This window comes from Nilaparvata lugens, chromosome 7, assembly GCF_014356525.2.
Source record: "Nilaparvata lugens isolate BPH chromosome 7, ASM1435652v1, whole genome shotgun sequence".
Taxonomy (NCBI): Eukaryota; Metazoa; Arthropoda; class Insecta; order Hemiptera; family Delphacidae; genus Nilaparvata; species Nilaparvata lugens.
The window spans coordinates 26,083,312-26,100,462 of NC_052510.1; the positions used below are offsets into that span (position 1 = coordinate 26,083,312).

Below are 17,151 nucleotides of genomic sequence, written 5' to 3' on the forward strand. Positions count from 1 at the left end.
TGTACAATAGGAAGACATTATTTTTCGAATATTACGTAACATGAAAAATGCCCTCCATTATTGGACTCTGTGCAATTCTCAACATTCCTGACGTTTTGCAGGATTACATCTAATTTATACTGAACCCGTTGATGTTAGGCTAGGACAGTTCTAGGCTTAGCGTTTTAGGAAGTTCTTGTTTCAAGTAACCCCATAGAATGAGGTTGAGGGTTGTTTAATTTGTGGTACCTGGAGCGGGTGCAGGAACGGATTTTTCAGGAAATGACGCTGCTTGGAAACAAAGAATTTCACAGCGTTCGTGGTAACTCTTGTTTGGCAACCCTTTGCGGTCAGTAGTGCACTATAGTGGCTGAGGGTACTGTCGCATAGTCAGCTCGGAAAACATTTTGTGCGCTTTGACCCTGAGGTCGGATGGAACACTATAGTGACCACTTGCGATTTCCCCACGCAGTCGGTTAGGACACTTTAGTTACCTGTCAATTTACATGCAAATACCTATATTTATCTAAGATAATCGTAAGATAATATAGTTATTAATTGCGAAAATTCAAGATCATATTTTCAGGAGTTGGCTGCACTGATTCGAACTATTTCTCGTTCATAAAACGTTAGTTCACAGTCTTGTCAACTACCTATTACAAGTTATAGAAGATTCAATATGTGATAGATGTTAAGCCAGGAATTTGAAAGGGATTCTTCTTCAAAAAATATCACTCAAAAATACACCTGATAATTAAATTTTTGTTTCATGAAGGAGAATTAGAAGAATTTTGTACCTCAACATTTATTAACTTTCTAATGTTTTTTATAAATATCAATATCTCATTTTTATGGTGATTAACCTGGTTAAAAAAGCGTGACCAGTGTACCTAGAAAACGCCACGCTATTATAGTGGCATTTATGATCACCCAGGACATTCAGATAGATAGGCTGCCTTTATTATAACCTGGAGGGCGAAGTTAGGGCGCAGCCGGCCCTCTCTCCCACTTAACCCTCCTATACAATTCTAATGTATCTACATCACAACATGAGGAAATAATATTTCGAATAGAATAATAAGTAATATGATAAAAAAGTATAAATCAATATTTGAAAAAAAAACAATTTCATTTAATTTAGTAGCATATATTTCAGACTGAAAAAAAAATAAAAAAGTTGGAAAATAGAGTTATAGAAAGTTTTTTAAGCATGAAACAATGACATTTCACGCAAACACACACTTTCACACACGCAAACACACCACGCACACACACACTCCTCCTCATCCTATGCCCCGATCGCCCTCCCTCAGCCACGCCAAGACCTCCGCGCCGAACAGTGTACAGAGGCAGTAATATTCCCGATCCATAAAAAAGGTGACACGTCAAATGTAAAAAATTACAGAGGTATATCATTTGTTAATGCTTTTTCGAAATGGTTTGCAACAATTTTACTGGCAAGACTCGAAAAGTGGGTGCATATGAATAATGTTCTGTGTGAATACCAGGCTGGTTTCAGAAAGGGGTACTCCACAGTGGATAATGTATTTAACCTCTCGTGTATCATTAGCTTGAAATTGCAAAGGAAAGGTGGTAAAGTTTACTGTTTCTTTGTGGATTTGAGAGCCGCATTCGATAAAGTTGATAGAGATGCACTCATCCATAAACTGTACGATTTAGGGCTATCCAATCAGTTCATCAAAATAATCCACCAATTGTACAAGTCTACCAAAGCTAGCATATGGTGTGGTACGAAGATGACCAGCTATTTTGAGACATTAAGTGGCTTAAAGCAAGGATGTATCTTATCACCAATTCTATTTTCTCTGTTTGTAAATGATTTATGTGAAAACATGGTTGAGGGAGTTTGGATGGACGAACTTAATGTGAAGGCCCTACTATACGCCGACGACCTTGTCTTGTTTGCCACAACGCCAAAAGCTTTACAACGCATGATAGATCATTTGAGTGAATACTGCGACAGATGGGGGTTGGAGATCAATACTGATAAGTCTAAGATTATGGTTTTCAGGAGAGGAGGTCGCTTGGCTAGCTATGAGAAATGGTTTTTGAATGAGAATAGAATTGAAGTGGTTAATAGGTATAAGTACTTGGGCGTTGTGCTCACGCCGAGTATGTCATTTGCTGAGCATGTGAAAGAACGCGTATCTGTGGCTAAGTTTGCAATAAATGGGGTCTGGAGAAGTTTCATAGCGAAAAATGAAATTGGAATAGAAGCGAAGTGGAAGGTGTATGAAGCAGTAATGAAGGCGGTGGCGGTCTATGGAGCACAAGTATGGGGATACAAGTATTGCGACATACTCGAATCATTACCTAGATTTTTCGTTAAGAAGATGTTATCATTGCCAAGATCCACACCCAACTATATATTGCAGTTGGAGCTCGACATGGAACCAGCATCTCTAGATGTTTTAAGAATGCATGTTGAATATACGTTCAAGGCATTGAATATGGTATGGAATAGACTGCCTAGAAAGCTAGCGGAGAAAATAATAGAGAATAGGACATCTTGGTTTAAGGAATGGATACGTTGGGATGAGAAATATGGATGTAGGTTGGCGGGACGAGCAATAGACAGGAATGAATGGAAACGAGAGCTCGAATTGTTGTGTGAGAGAATGAAAGAGGAAAATTTTATGTCTAGCTTACAAAGAGCAACTTCTGCGCAATTTCATAGCCTATATATCCTACTGGACAAGGAAAAAGGAAGAAACTATCTGAAACTAAATTTTGATAAAAAGATGATGGGCTGCATACTCAAGGCACGTGGCGCGCTGCTAAATTTGAACTTTGGTAGTGGGAGGGAAGAGGCACAATGGCAATGCTCTATGTGTAGTTTGAGACAGAGAGAGGACATAAAGCATTTCCTGGGGGTTTGTCCAATTCTAGTGGGGGTACGGAAAATGTATCTGGGCAAAAACATACTAACAGATTCGGAGATGGTTAAATGGAAAAGATTGGAGTATGCTAGCGCGGTATGTGGAAAGGGCAGCTTCTATTAGAAATGAGTTAATAAGGGAGTTCAATTATTGAAATATGTAGTCGTCGAGCAAGTAGTATTATATTTATTTTTCGGTTTAAAGTAAGTTATGATTTTTCTGAAAAGGTTGATAGATTTTTTGTTCTGTTTAATCGTTTAATTGCATGTGTGTAAATTTTTGCATTATTTTGAAATTTTTAGTAGATGGAAGTGAAATGTATACAGTATAATTATGAAATGATATCATGATACCGACTCCTGGCAGACAACCTTTCGGGTTATGTCAAAACTTTTGTCTTGTGTTACATTTCTGATATACATTCTCTTGTAGTGTATGGTTTTATTGTTTTATTATGTAAATAAAGGCATTTTCAATTCAATTCAGTCACACAGAACGACCTATTATATGTCACAGTGCGATGGATGGGAATGCTCAACAGGCTTGCGCCATGCCTCGTATCCCTTCTGTTGATTCCTGCAAGAAATTGAAATTTCTGACTCAAGTAGATAGGAGACCCAGTTGCCAGAACCTTGTGGAGGAGCATCAGCACATGATGAATTCTGCTGTCTCGAAGCTTCAAAATACCCATCTAAGTGATGTAAGGGCTTATGTGGACGTCCCTTTCAAGGCCAAAGACGAATCTCACGCAGTAGTTCTGAGCCCTTTGCAGTCTTTCAGAAAGAGTCACTGTCATGTTCTGTATGACCACATCTCCATAATGGAAATGCGGAAATATCAAGGTCTTCACAAGCATTATTTTCTCCCGTAAGGGGATAACAGCTCCAAGTCTCTTCAGTGAGTGAATGCCTGCAAAAACCCTGTTGCAAGTCTTTGTCACTTGTTCAGTCCAGTCTAGGTGTCTGTTAAATGTAAGTCCTAAGTTTGTAATGTTTTCACTATAATCCAGTCTATGTGAGTTAATTTCGATGGAAGGCCCTTGGTTAAAGTCAAGTTGGTTCAAAAGTCTTCTATTACCTATAACGATTGTTTTGGATTTTGATTCATTAATTTTCAATTCATGCTGTGCTGTCCAGAGTGAGACAGCAGTCAGGTCCTCATTCATAAGAGTAACTGCTTCACCAAAGTTATCAGTCTTGAAATGTCTATAAATCTGTGGGTCGTCTGCATGAAGATGAAATCTGGAGTGTCTGAGTCGGTCAGTTACGTCATTTACATACAAAATAAACAGTAGTGGTCCCAAAACTGAACCCTGAGATACCCCCCTGTTGACCACCCTCCATCGAGACGTGCTATCCAATCGAACACACTGCTGTCTGTCAAGAAGGTATGACCTCACCCATGCCACACTACTCTCAGAAAAACCATAATTTTTCAGTTTTTTCAAAAGCAGCGGGTGATAGATACAATCGAATGCCTTGCTCAAGTCAATCAACACCATCAGTGTAGACTGTCTCCTATCCATAGCCATCCGAATGTCATCTGAGACACAGAGCAAAGCTGATGTGGTGCTGTGTCCTCCTCGGAATCCAGACTGATGCTCGCTGATGATTCCTTTCCGAATGAAATATAGTAACTCATTCGCTCATGAGCAAGCCTCTCCTGACCCTTAGACAAGACAGACAGTATGCCGACCGGCCGATAATCAGAGGGAGAAGTGGGATCAGGAACTTTGTTGAATGGAATGATCATGGAAAATTTGAATGCAGATGGGAAGCTGGAGGTCCTAAATGAAGTATTGTATAAATGTGTCATGAACGGAGAAATGAGAGGCAGAATTAGTTTGATGAATCTCACTGGAAGTGCATCGGCGCCGACAGCATTACTCTAATATCACAGATTGATCTAATGACATCCAGCTGCATTACGGCTGAGTATTTAGCTGAGTATGCTGGAGAGATGTCTAGGAAATAGCTGTCACCATTATAGTGGTCCATTCGACCTGGGAGGACTATCCTCGAAACACTTTTCCAACCGCTAAGTGTTTGCAATGTTCTTTAAGGAGCAACGAATTCCACAGCTCGATCTGAATTCTGGAATAGAAACTATTATTTCATATTAGTCCAGGCAACGAATGCTCAAATAAAAGTATAGAGGAAAAGTTTGGAACACAATTTTCAACTCCACAGCTTTTTTGGGATGGTGAGAGGATTAACATATCAAAAGTCCTCACCAGAACCCCCTGTGCTAAAGGGGTGGGGGTGGTTTGAAAGTACCATTTTTTTCATTTTTCGCATATATCTCGGAAACTATGCATCCTATGAACATTGGTATCCTGGGTAAAAGTAATGCTTATGAAATTACCAACACGTTTTGTCCTTTACATTTTTCCAATATCTCTCATAGTTTCTGAGATATCCGCTCTTGAAAATGAGACATTTTTTGAAAAAATACTTCTGCCGCCAATATTTTCATTTTTCCGGCCTTATAATTTTTGAACGATTGATGAAAAAAATCCGTGCTGATCATGAGCTGATAGAGCATCAAATTATCTTCAATTTGATGCAGTTTTCACTATTTACGCATTTCCCTACGACTGTTGCAGCAGGTCTAGTGTTAAGAGTGAAATTTTCTGTTCAGCAACAATAGAACAGATGACAATGAAATTTGGAGGGAATGTTTAGAACACAATTTTCGACTTTGCAGCTTTGTTGAGACTAGCTTGGAGGTGAGCATATGAAAAATCACAACCCCTACATCATGTGCTGAAGGGATGAGGGTGGTTTGATAGTTGCATTTTCCACTTATTACTTACATGCTTATATCTTGGAAACAATGTGTTCTACTGACATAATCAACTACATAAAAATGACGCTTAATAAATTCCCTACAAGTTTTGTTCGATAGAGGTTTTTGATAAATCCGATACTTTTCGAGATATTTATGTTCCAAAGTTATGCATTTTCGAAAAACCACTTTTTCTTCCATTTTTTCGCTCTTTCAAGTCTCATAACATTTCAACAATTGATGAAACAAGAATGTGCTAGTTGAAAGATTGTAGAGCATTGAATTATCTTTCATTTTATGTATAATTCGACCATTTTACGCATTCCCATACGACTGATGCAGCAGTTTAAGTTTTGAGTGTCTTTGTTTGGTAGGAAGTTTAGAAACACCCCCTTGGTTTAGTTCCGCAGACGTTCCAATAGGTATTCAATATGAATGTTCATACTGAAGCACACTGCCAATTCATGATGACAGAATAGTGTGATATTAGAAGAAATTCACCTGTTGCAAATCTTGAGATTTGACACTTAATTAATATATTGTAATATATTATATTCATTTATATTTACAATATATGTAATAAATATTCATTTTTGTAATATATTATATTCATTTTCATCTACAATATATGTAATAAATATTAATTTTTACTATTGTAATTCATATATCTTTATGTCGTCAATTCATTGCAAATTACTATTCGTACTTTAATTACTAGAATTTTATGCACCACAAAAAGCAACCAAAAACCCGATATTTCAGATTCACGACCTAAGGAAAGGAAAGGGATCACTCCCAATTTTCATTTTAAAAACCAGGTAGCTATAGCTGTCTTTAATAAAACGTAATTTCCAGGTTCGTAGGTAATATAACTTCTAGTTGAATGAATGACCCATTACTCCTCGTGATATGCCTTCTGCACTTCTTGCCAGTAAAGTTAATGACGTCATCAGTGCCCAGTGTTTTTCCACAAAATCTTGATTTTAGAAGCCCGTGGAAAAACAACAAATATTTACACTGCTTTCAAGATGTTTCCCGCAGTAAAACTAGAATCCCGTTGAGAACATTTCCTTGTTTATTCACCTTCTCAAGTTCCCGCAGGGGTGCTAAAATTTTATACTAAGCCATTACACACAACCCTCTGACTCCTATGTAGGACGCCCTCCCTATTTGGCGTCTTGAAATAGCACCACTGTCGTTTATTTACACGTCATCCAAGGAATGTTTCCAGCTCAAGTAGTTTTCTCGCGAAAAAGTCATATTTGTCCGTTCATAAAAAGTAAAATTTGTCTGAAATAAAATGACAATTCTCCATAAGAACCAATCAATTTTCTAAAATGAGAAAATATAGTCATTTTTCCTCAATAAACAACGAAATATTTTCCTGTTGATAATTCCTGTGAAATGGGATAGATATAGGGATGTCAATTCCGGGACTGATTTCCAATCCCGGTATTTCGGGATTATCCAATATCAATCCCGGGATCCCGGGATTGGCAAAAATCAGCTTAATGCATTTTTAACCAATTGTTCCTCCTCAATTACATGTTCAGTAACAGTGTGTGGATATGAAAAAAGGCCCATTAAAGAGGGAGAAGGCTATTATGAAAATGAAAAAAAATACTTGGGAATAATATTAAAATTGAACATTCTATTTCTATAAATGTTTTCAAGATTGGGAGTAACTTAATTGTTTTATTTGATGTCCTACCTTAAATTTGCTGTATCCTAAATGATAGTGAGAACTGAGGAAAGCAAGATAACTCATCAGAGTCTTTTTTATTTAGAACAAAAGCATTTCTATCCTACATCAGGACGGGATAGAGCTCAAACTTTAATTACGTCAAATACTGTAAAGTGAAATATCACTCAAATTAATAATATTATAATAAAATAGAATACTTTTTGTAAGACCGTAACGCCATACCGACCGAACAACGCGAAAGCTGAACCACTACACTACTAAAGTAAGTAGTAAAGTAAGTAAAGTAAGAAATTTCGTAGAGCCAACTATAATATTCACTTCAACTAGATATTCTACTTATGATAGAGAAAGAGAAGAGGAGAGTAATAATATTAGACAGAGAGTGAATCGTTAGTGCTTTTTTATTTCTGATTTCTGAAGTCTTTTCAAAGTTTGGAATGCATTTCAAGGAAATGCCATCAGCACTATTGCAAATATTGCGCCGTCTAGACTGGTAATTGTGGTGCTGTGTAAACAGAAACAAGTGTAGAGACATAACAACCGATCAACAACCATTCTGCCAATTATGCGAATGATAATGCGAATTTTATTAAGCCAGTAGCCTTAGAGTACAGTATACAATCAATATTATGTATAATTATGCAACTGTAGGCTGTGCCTGTAGAATAAATTAGTCAAACACTTAGAACAATAAATTAGTTATAAAAAATCATATTCATCACCGTAAATGAATTCCATATTGAATTGTTTTTGGAAAAATATGATTCACAATTTCAGGTTTACAATCCCGAAAATCCCGGGATTGACGCTGGAAAATCCCGGGATTGTTAGGTATCAAAAATGGACCGGGATCCCGGGATTCGGGAACCCGGGATCCCGGAATTGACATCCCTAGTTGGATATCTTTCTCAAATCACCAGACGTGATGTTAAATACTAGAAGGGGGATGATCAGATATAAAATTAGCCACAGTCTTTCACGTGATTCTATGAGTCATGCTTTTGAAATATTAATAATATTGTAAAAAAAAATTGATCTGATCTCAGAGAGTTCTGAATATATTGATATCAAATTTTGTACCACCTACTACCGAGTAATATCTCATGTAACGGGGAGAGGAAGGATGTAAGAATAAGAATAAGAATAAGAATGCTTTTTATTCCTTCAATGCATACATACAATGCTATCGGAAACGTCAGTCAACAATATAATACATAGTTTTAAGTTTTGAATTATACAGTGAAAGTTACACTTAGTACGATTTGATTTGACAATACAGAAAAAGTAACAATGTATCGAATAAATACAAAATTGTCTTGCATTAGATGAAAAACTGAGGAAGAACAATTAAGTACATTTACATGATTAGTAGCCTATTGAATTATTTCACTACCTATTTGACTTGAAAATAGTCCTTCACTGGTAGTTGGAAGAAATCTGTAATTGAGTATAAAGGATTATTCAATAGTAGGCGCTCTAGGTTTTTCTTATAAATTGGCATTGGTAGGTTCCTGGCTATCTCGGGTAATGTGTTGAATAATTTCAATGAAACTTGATTTGGACTTGTTGATATTCTTTTGAGTCTTGTATATGGTATATCTATTTTTGTCTTATTTCTAGTATTATGACAGTGAATGTCAACTCTGCGGCTATAAGAACCTAAATTATTCTTTATCTGGAGGAGAAGTTTGAAAGCTACCAAACTGTGCACTGTCATAATTTTCTCCTTTATAAACAATGGCTTACAATGCTCCAGATAAGTAGCGTTACATATAATTCTTATAGCTTTTTTCTGGAGCAAGAATACTTTTTGAACCTCTGGCGCGCAGCCCCATAAGACTAAACCATACGTGTAAACGCTTTGAAAAAAGGCAAAGTAGCACATTCTCAGGTAATTTGAAGGAACACAGTCCTTAAGACTGCGAAGGAGATATAAAACCCTACTTAATTTTGAGCAAACACTTTCAATATGGGGTATCCATGTAAGTTTCTGATCTAATGTTATGCCCAGAAGCTTTGCACTATCTACTCCCTCACTAATCTTTCTGAGTCCAAGCACCAATGTTTGAGTCTTGGCTGTATTTAGAAACAAGCGGTTTGCTCTAAACCAGTCTGAAGCCTCACCCTTACAGCTAGACATTTTTTGATGGAGGACACCCAGATCCACATCGCTTGTGACCAAAGATGAATCATCAGCATAGCAAACTATTTTAGATGAAATATTCAATCCTATATCATTCATCATCACTAGAAACAATAACGGTCCCAGTATGGACCCTTGAGGTACTCCGTGTGGTACATTAAGTGGCTCAGAAATATTTGAGTTAATACACACTGACTGAGTACGACCCTCCAAATAGGATTCTAAAAGTTTAAGAGTATTGTCATGGACACCAAGAAACTGTAATTTATTCAACAAGATGCAGTGATCCACGACATCAAATCCCTTACTTAGATCGAATAGAATTAATCCTGTGTATTTTTTACTATCAAAGCCCTCCTCAACTTCGGTTATAACTGATTGCACAGCGTCTATTGTTGACTTCCCTTTTCTAAAACCATACTGGGAATCTGTAAACAAGCAATTTAATTCAAGGAAGTCATAGAGTTGGGTTGCGATAATATATTCTAGGATTTTTCCAAAGATAGGTGGGATGGAGATTGGTCTGAAGTTATCTGGAAAATTTATGTCACCCTTCTTATGAATCGGGATGGTTCTTGAATGTTTCAGCAAGGATGGAAAAACTGATGATTTTATACATGCATTTAAAACTGTGGTGAGCGGCTGTAAAATGAATTCAATTACTTCTTTAATAAGGGAGCTAGAGTGAGAATATATGTCTTTGGTGGTGGAAGACTTCATTCTAGAAACTATTTCGAGGACTTGAATACAGGTTACTTCTTTTATTACAAAAGTTGCCTGCGTTTTTGGGGAAGAGTTCAGCAGGTCAACAGCAGAAATTTTGACGGCTCAATATATTTATAAATTTTCTCAATGGAGCTGATAAAGTGTTTGTTGAATTCCTTTGCTGAGATAGAAGTAGCGGTAGATTTAGCGGACTTGGAATTATTTCGAATAATTTTCCAAGCTGCTGAGCATTTATTGTTAGCTGCTTCAATCAAATTCGCATTGTGGTTTAACTGAGCCACAGTCTCTCACGTGATTCTGTGAGTCATGCTTTTGAAATATTAATAATATTGTAAAAAAAATTGATCTGATCTCAGAGAGTTCTGAATATATTGATATCAAATTTGGTACCACCTACTACTGAGTTATATCTCATATAACGGGGAGAGGAAGGATGTAGACATGTTACATGTTAATATTCACTTCAATCTGTTCGAGATGTGGGGAAAGAATGTAGAAGCATAAATGAATGAGAGAAAACATGTGAAATTGAATATATGGAGTGCAGGTTCAGAAGGAAACGTGCAGCATAGAAGTAGTAGTCAATCCGTGTGAAATATTCTCTTTGAATTCTCCTATGTAGCAGTGAATGTAGTGGAGGTGAAACGAGGGAAAGACTCATGTAACCCTTCCTGTTGATTTTTCAAAGGAAAGCAGCTCACGCTCAGGGAAGCCCTATTCAAGCAAATGAACGTGTGAAATTTCATAATAATTTCAGTTGAATTCCACGTTCATCAGATATTCAGTTTGCTGAGAGGAACAGAATAGGAGAGGGGAGTGACGCTATTGGAGTGAGTCTCTCCAGCTTGTCAAGTTTGCAAAATTTATGATGAGCTCGTCTCAATTTGAGGCGTCGCGATTCTGAGAATTTCAGAGGGAAATAATTACCTATGAATTCAGTTAACACCTTAAGGGAATTTTGAGCTGTCTTTGGGCTGTCTTTAAGGGGATTTTGAGGATAGTATGAGGTTCATTATGGTGTTTATTAGATTACTAATGCGACAGTAATATCAATAATTATTAATGGTATTACAATAATTATCTGAGAATGATAATTTACAATTTATCACCTTCTATCAATTTGATAGAAGCTTCAAATAATAGATTGGCAACAAATCTCAACTTAAAATGTTGAAACCGTTTCTATTGCTATTATTTCTATCGTTATTCATTTATCCTTCATGGTTAATTAATACAAAGCTGATACTATTTCAAAACCAGCTACTGTTCCACGAAACAACTCCAATTTGACTCACCCCACGTAATAATTCACAGTGGATTAAATCCCCCTAAGTTCACTTCAGCCTTCTACTCTCTGTTCAGTTCCGGCAAACCAGCATGATCTGTCACAATTGTCGCTATTTTATGATACATGAACCAACATGCATACCGTTGCGACTTGGTGATGGTGATACAAGAACGCCTCAATCACCCACACAACTACACATGACCCACAAAACACATGACACACCACACACATGAGCCACTACACACATGACACACCACACACATGAGCCGGACGCACGTGATGTGAATATGGTGTCAAGATCACGTATACTCTGTACTCTTGGCCCAGGCGACGTCGTATTTCACTCAGGAAATTTATGATGCGAATATAAGGTACCAGAGCCAGTGATGACTTCCATCTATAGATGGTGATAAATGGATGTTAGCTGGACGAGAACTTGACCCCAATTGAGAAGTTAGCCCATTTTTTCGATAGAAAGAGGAATTATTTGTTTTTTCTAATAGAAAAGAGTACAAATATACTTCATTCTCCGGGAATAGGGTTCTCGAATTGGGATGAACAGATGAAGACTTGAAAAGTACTCGATTAATCAATCGGAATTTCACGGAATGAACATGATAACATTTCCGGATTCAGTGATGTGCTCAATAATTCCATTGTGTTCAATGTGCTTTCAATGTGCTCAATCCCAATCTTCTTTTTTGCAACAACATGATAATTCTCATGGGATTTAATTGAAGTTGATCTATTCATTCATCATCGAAGAAAGAAAACACTGAACCAGAAGTAATAAATCAACTGAACTCTGAATCGAATGCATTGTGGTTTAAAAAAAAGATACAGAAAAAGTTCTCAAAAACAAGGTACGTGAGAGAATAGGAAAATCTATATAAAGGAGTAGAAATAGGTGGTGAATGAATATCCCCATTATTGAATCGAGAAACAAACGAAACAGATGAGTGGATGAAAGATGATGGAGAATAATGAAATTCGAATGAAGATAACAGCTACTAATACTGATGATCATCATAAGTCCTTGTTCTTCTTGTTCTCTATGTCCTTCTTGTTCTTTATGTCTTTCTTTTTCTTTATGTCCTTCTTGTTCTTCTTGTCACTTTTATCCTCTCACTTTTCCTTCCCCTTCTTCAATCGATTCATCTAGGCCTATCTTATGAAGATGGTCCTACATTGACTCAAAACCTTTCACTTAAAATAATTTAGAACTATAAACTTTTTTGAATTGTGAACATATCCTGAACTTTCATGATTGAGAAGCATACCTTTGCATACCTTTGAAGCATAAAATTCAGCTCATCTGTGATCCATCACGGTTCAACCCACTGCTGGAATTATACAGTTCATCACAGGGTTCCAGTGTCACACGCGCCATTGAAGAGAGGGAGTCAGCTTTAAAACTGTATGGTGAGATTACACATTGAAAGACGGCTTCATTATCCATGAAAGCTCCCACTACGTCACCTCATAAGCCCTATCCATTACAGAGTCTTAACTCTTCTTCACATCAACAAAATAAATCTACCATTCATTCTAACATCATCCTCCCCACCCCTTCCATCATATTTCCTCTTCACCATTCCAGTAATTATTGTTTGTTTCCTTTGGGAATTAGTTATGATACTACTTCAACGGGTACATGATAATATCCAACAGAAGTTACTGGGAGAATCAATATTTTCATATTTATTTTTTTTATAGTTTTAAGGAATGCATAATATGCTTGATACCAGTAGACACTCATTATGTTTGTCTCTTCCTGTTCAGACCAGTAGCTCAACCTCACGCTCCAAAGTCTACTTGCTACCATAGCTCTTTTTTTTAGATTGATTAGATAATAATAATTCATAATTCATTAGATTAATAGGAAGTTCCCAGAATGCATTCAATAGGAAGATTTTGATCACGAAATAATATTTCAAATGAATATTAGCTGAATAGTAATATTCTAACTGAAGATTTCTCATGACACTATTGATAAAATTTGGGACTATACATACAAATACAATTCAAACGAACATAATTTTCCACAAACATGCCATTATGAGATTATGCTTTACATTGAATACGATGGCAAAAAAGCTAGAATAAGATAAAAAGGGATGGATCATAATGTTTTTTTAACTTTGAATGGGTTGGGAACAACACCAGCATTCCAAGAGTTATAGATTAGATTCAGGAATGATATACATTATAAATAAGGAATTAAATTAAATTCTAATATAGGAACTTGATACATCTGTATAGTAGTTGGTTAAACTCAATACTAGTACCATTTGAAACCGCAAACATTATTCACACACAAGCCATGTAAAATCCAATGAAGTTATCCAAACTGAAATTGCAGCGTCTCAGAAAAACAAAAACTTTGAGAAAAAGTGACCCGGTTTATTAATTACTATTTCGCAGGCAGAAGAGGTATTAAGAGCATTTATTCAACATGGCTCAGTTTCTATTGTTCTCGGACAAAGTTAATGTGAGAGCAGAAAATCAGGTGAGCTCGGCTCTACCCGCCCGGCAAACTAACTCAATTAATGCACAAATAAAACCCCAGGAAAAATGATGTTGGCTCCCGCCAGTAGTAGACTCCGCTCTCTATATTGATGAGAGCCAACTCTCCGTTCATTATCCATCGCAGTCTGATGAGAGATGGAAAAGTGAGAGAAATGAGCTCGCTTTTTGAAAACGCAGCTTACAACTACATCAAACCATTTTCATTGGTCTTCTTTCTTCAAGATTTAATTGCGATTTCCTTTCGATGGTTTCTCAACGAAAAAATACGAGCCTCAATCAACTCTTTTGGAGTTTCCCTCGATCCTGTGCGGCTTGATATTAGAATATTAAACTTCGAAACTTTTTTATCAACTTATAAAATATTCGAAAAACGATGAATGGTTTTTTCTCTGGATAATTTCTACTTCCATTTTTGTTATTGGTTCTTAATTGAAATTCATCCATTATCGATGATCACACTCCAGTGACTGCTGCTATTTTTACTCTCTCTCTCTCTCTCTAGGTTTTTTAATGAAGGCAGTCAATCAATCAATCAATCAATCTCTATCTACTACTCTCTTGAAGCAAAGAGGATCTAGAATCCTACGTCCTTCCCCAAACAATATCACTCTGTTGTTTTGGATATTCTTCGATCAGATTTTCTTAATCTCCAATCCAATCTTCTTTCTTCCCTCATTGATCTCAATTCTACCGATCTTCCAATATCTCTTTCTTTCTGATGGTAATCCAAAGTCTTCATTTTTTGACACAGGACTGGTTTCAAAAGGCCTATTCATCTCAGAGACTATCAGTGGACTTGAAAATTGAATGGTATTTTTCATAGAATTCTTCCCCATGTTAACTACGAAGAATTCTCACATATCAGTAACAGAGTCAGTGAACGTTATCATTTATTATTCCCTTAAGTTCGAAAAGGACTATTTCCAGCCCAGCCAAGTGAATAGTCCTATTGGAACTTATCGGAGTAATATCCTTACTGTGACGGACAATCAATTAGAAAGTTCACATCACGGATACCACGGAAATTCAGTGATACTGATACTGACACAGACAATGCTCTTACGACCTCGAAACCGAAAAAAAACCGGAAAACTTAAGATATCAGTTCTATCATCCTGGTTATGAAATTACAATCAATCATTAGTTAACTGAGAGCACAAGAAAGTCTCTATCATTCATGAAGATAATTATTATGAAAATAGATCCATGCGATGAACAAATTAATATTGTAAGCGTAATTAGAAGAGTGTACATATAATGTTCAGATTGATATTTAACCAATACAGACAAAACCCTACCACATGGATCGATAAATTATTATAAGTGACTCACAGAAACAAAAAATACCTCACCATTTAAATCTTATATTTCATATTGGAACATGAAATATTATAAATTTCTTGTATGAAATATTAAGAGGAAGAAGAGATATATTTTTGGATTAATTGGCTACTCTGCTTATGGACAAAAAATGTTTGAATAATATTTCTTGAAAATTGGTTACAAAGAAAAAAATTCCTTATTATTCCAATTAATTCATTTGTAGGGAGCTGTTGAGAACAGTGAGTGAATAAATTCATTTCAGAAATTGAGGCCTTCAATCAACACAATTCACAGTTGAACGGACATTTGTGAAGAGTACTGTACAATATCCACAGAACATTTTCAAGCAGTCCTCTAGTAAAAGCAACTCCAAACGCTTGGTTTCCAAGAAATTCTGATGATCTCAAACGAATGACGTTTGTGCAAAGTTCACCTTCGATTGGTCGCTACAAAAGCATTCAATTTGCACCGTATTACCGTTGAAGTATCGCTTTGCTGGCGTTTGATCACGCTTATCCAAATGCAGTTCAGTCAGTCAGTGTGAAATTGTAGCTCATTCATCGTTCGACTTTCATTTCGACGAGCGGCAAGACTAACATGAATGTTGTTAGTCTTTCAAGAAAGCTCACAATTAAAGTCAAGAATGTAGGAACTCCTGTCAAGGATTCGTTCGGTAATAACGCGGAGCTGAACCAGTCGAGCGATTACTTTCGTACCTTCAGTGCCAGAACGTACTCTTGTACCTTTGGTGTCAGAAAGCTCTTTGCGCGTTCTCAGCCCACTCAGAGCGCTCTTTGATCAAGATCGATTGCGTTCATTTCATATAGAGTCGTGTACTTCTGACAGCGAAGTTATATTCGACAATGAAATAATTGGATAGCTTCCTTGTTATTCGGACAAGTCTGCTTGTCTTTATTCAATGTAAACCTTGAAATTTTCCATCATTTGAATTTCCATTGAATGAATTCAAAAATGAAAAATTGAATGAGCGAAAACTTCAAGGTTGACATTGAATAAAGTAAAACAGATATGTCCGAATAACAAGGAATATATCCAATTATTATTCTGTTGTCGTATATATCCTTCGCTGTCAGAATGAACGTAATAAATTGATCTTGATCTATGATATGAAGTACGGTAGATTTCAATTGAGAATAAAAATAATGCATAAAAGGGTGGCTAGATGAACGAGAAGAAGGATGATAGGTGACAATGCCAGCAGACAGGTCTACCACTCCATTCAATCAAAATCAATTATGATAATTGATCAGAAGAAATGATTTTGATCCTTGAGGTGTCCTCAAGCGCGCCTCTCCACTAGGAAATACTGAAATGAAGTGCATCTAGCGGGTGATTCTCATAGAACATGATCTCATGAACATATGTCATTGTGCGGAATATTAATGTAAGGACAATGTAGTTAGTGATGATGGTTGAAGCTGAAAATTAGGTGTTTTTCTCAATACAAGGAGCATTGTAGTCAGGTGTACCTGGAAATCTACTCGAGATAGAGCGCTCCCTGATCTCAGATTGTAGAGCACAAAAATACGCTCAGAGGGATTTTGAATTATACATCTAAATGTTAACAATCGGAAGATATTGTTGATCAAAAACTAAAATTCATCAAAATTGATTTTTCCTTCAAATTTCACTCATTTTTGAAAAATCATAAATCAGTACTCATTGAAGATAGAGAGTTCCGAATGATCTCATTTTATTCAGAATCTTATGATCTAAAAAAAGGCAGGAGCTGATTTCTCTGTCCGATTAC

At 36.4% G+C, this 17,151-nt stretch overlaps 1 protein-coding gene across 6 annotated transcripts in view; it reads right to left on the reverse strand.

Annotated features, from left to right (window-relative positions):
• Window positions 1-17,151, reverse strand: part of LOC111058662 (GTPase-activating Rap/Ran-GAP domain-like protein 3) — a 382,310-nt gene that overhangs the window by 163,563 nt on the left and 201,596 nt on the right. The gene's annotated exons all lie outside the window — the stretch shown is intronic.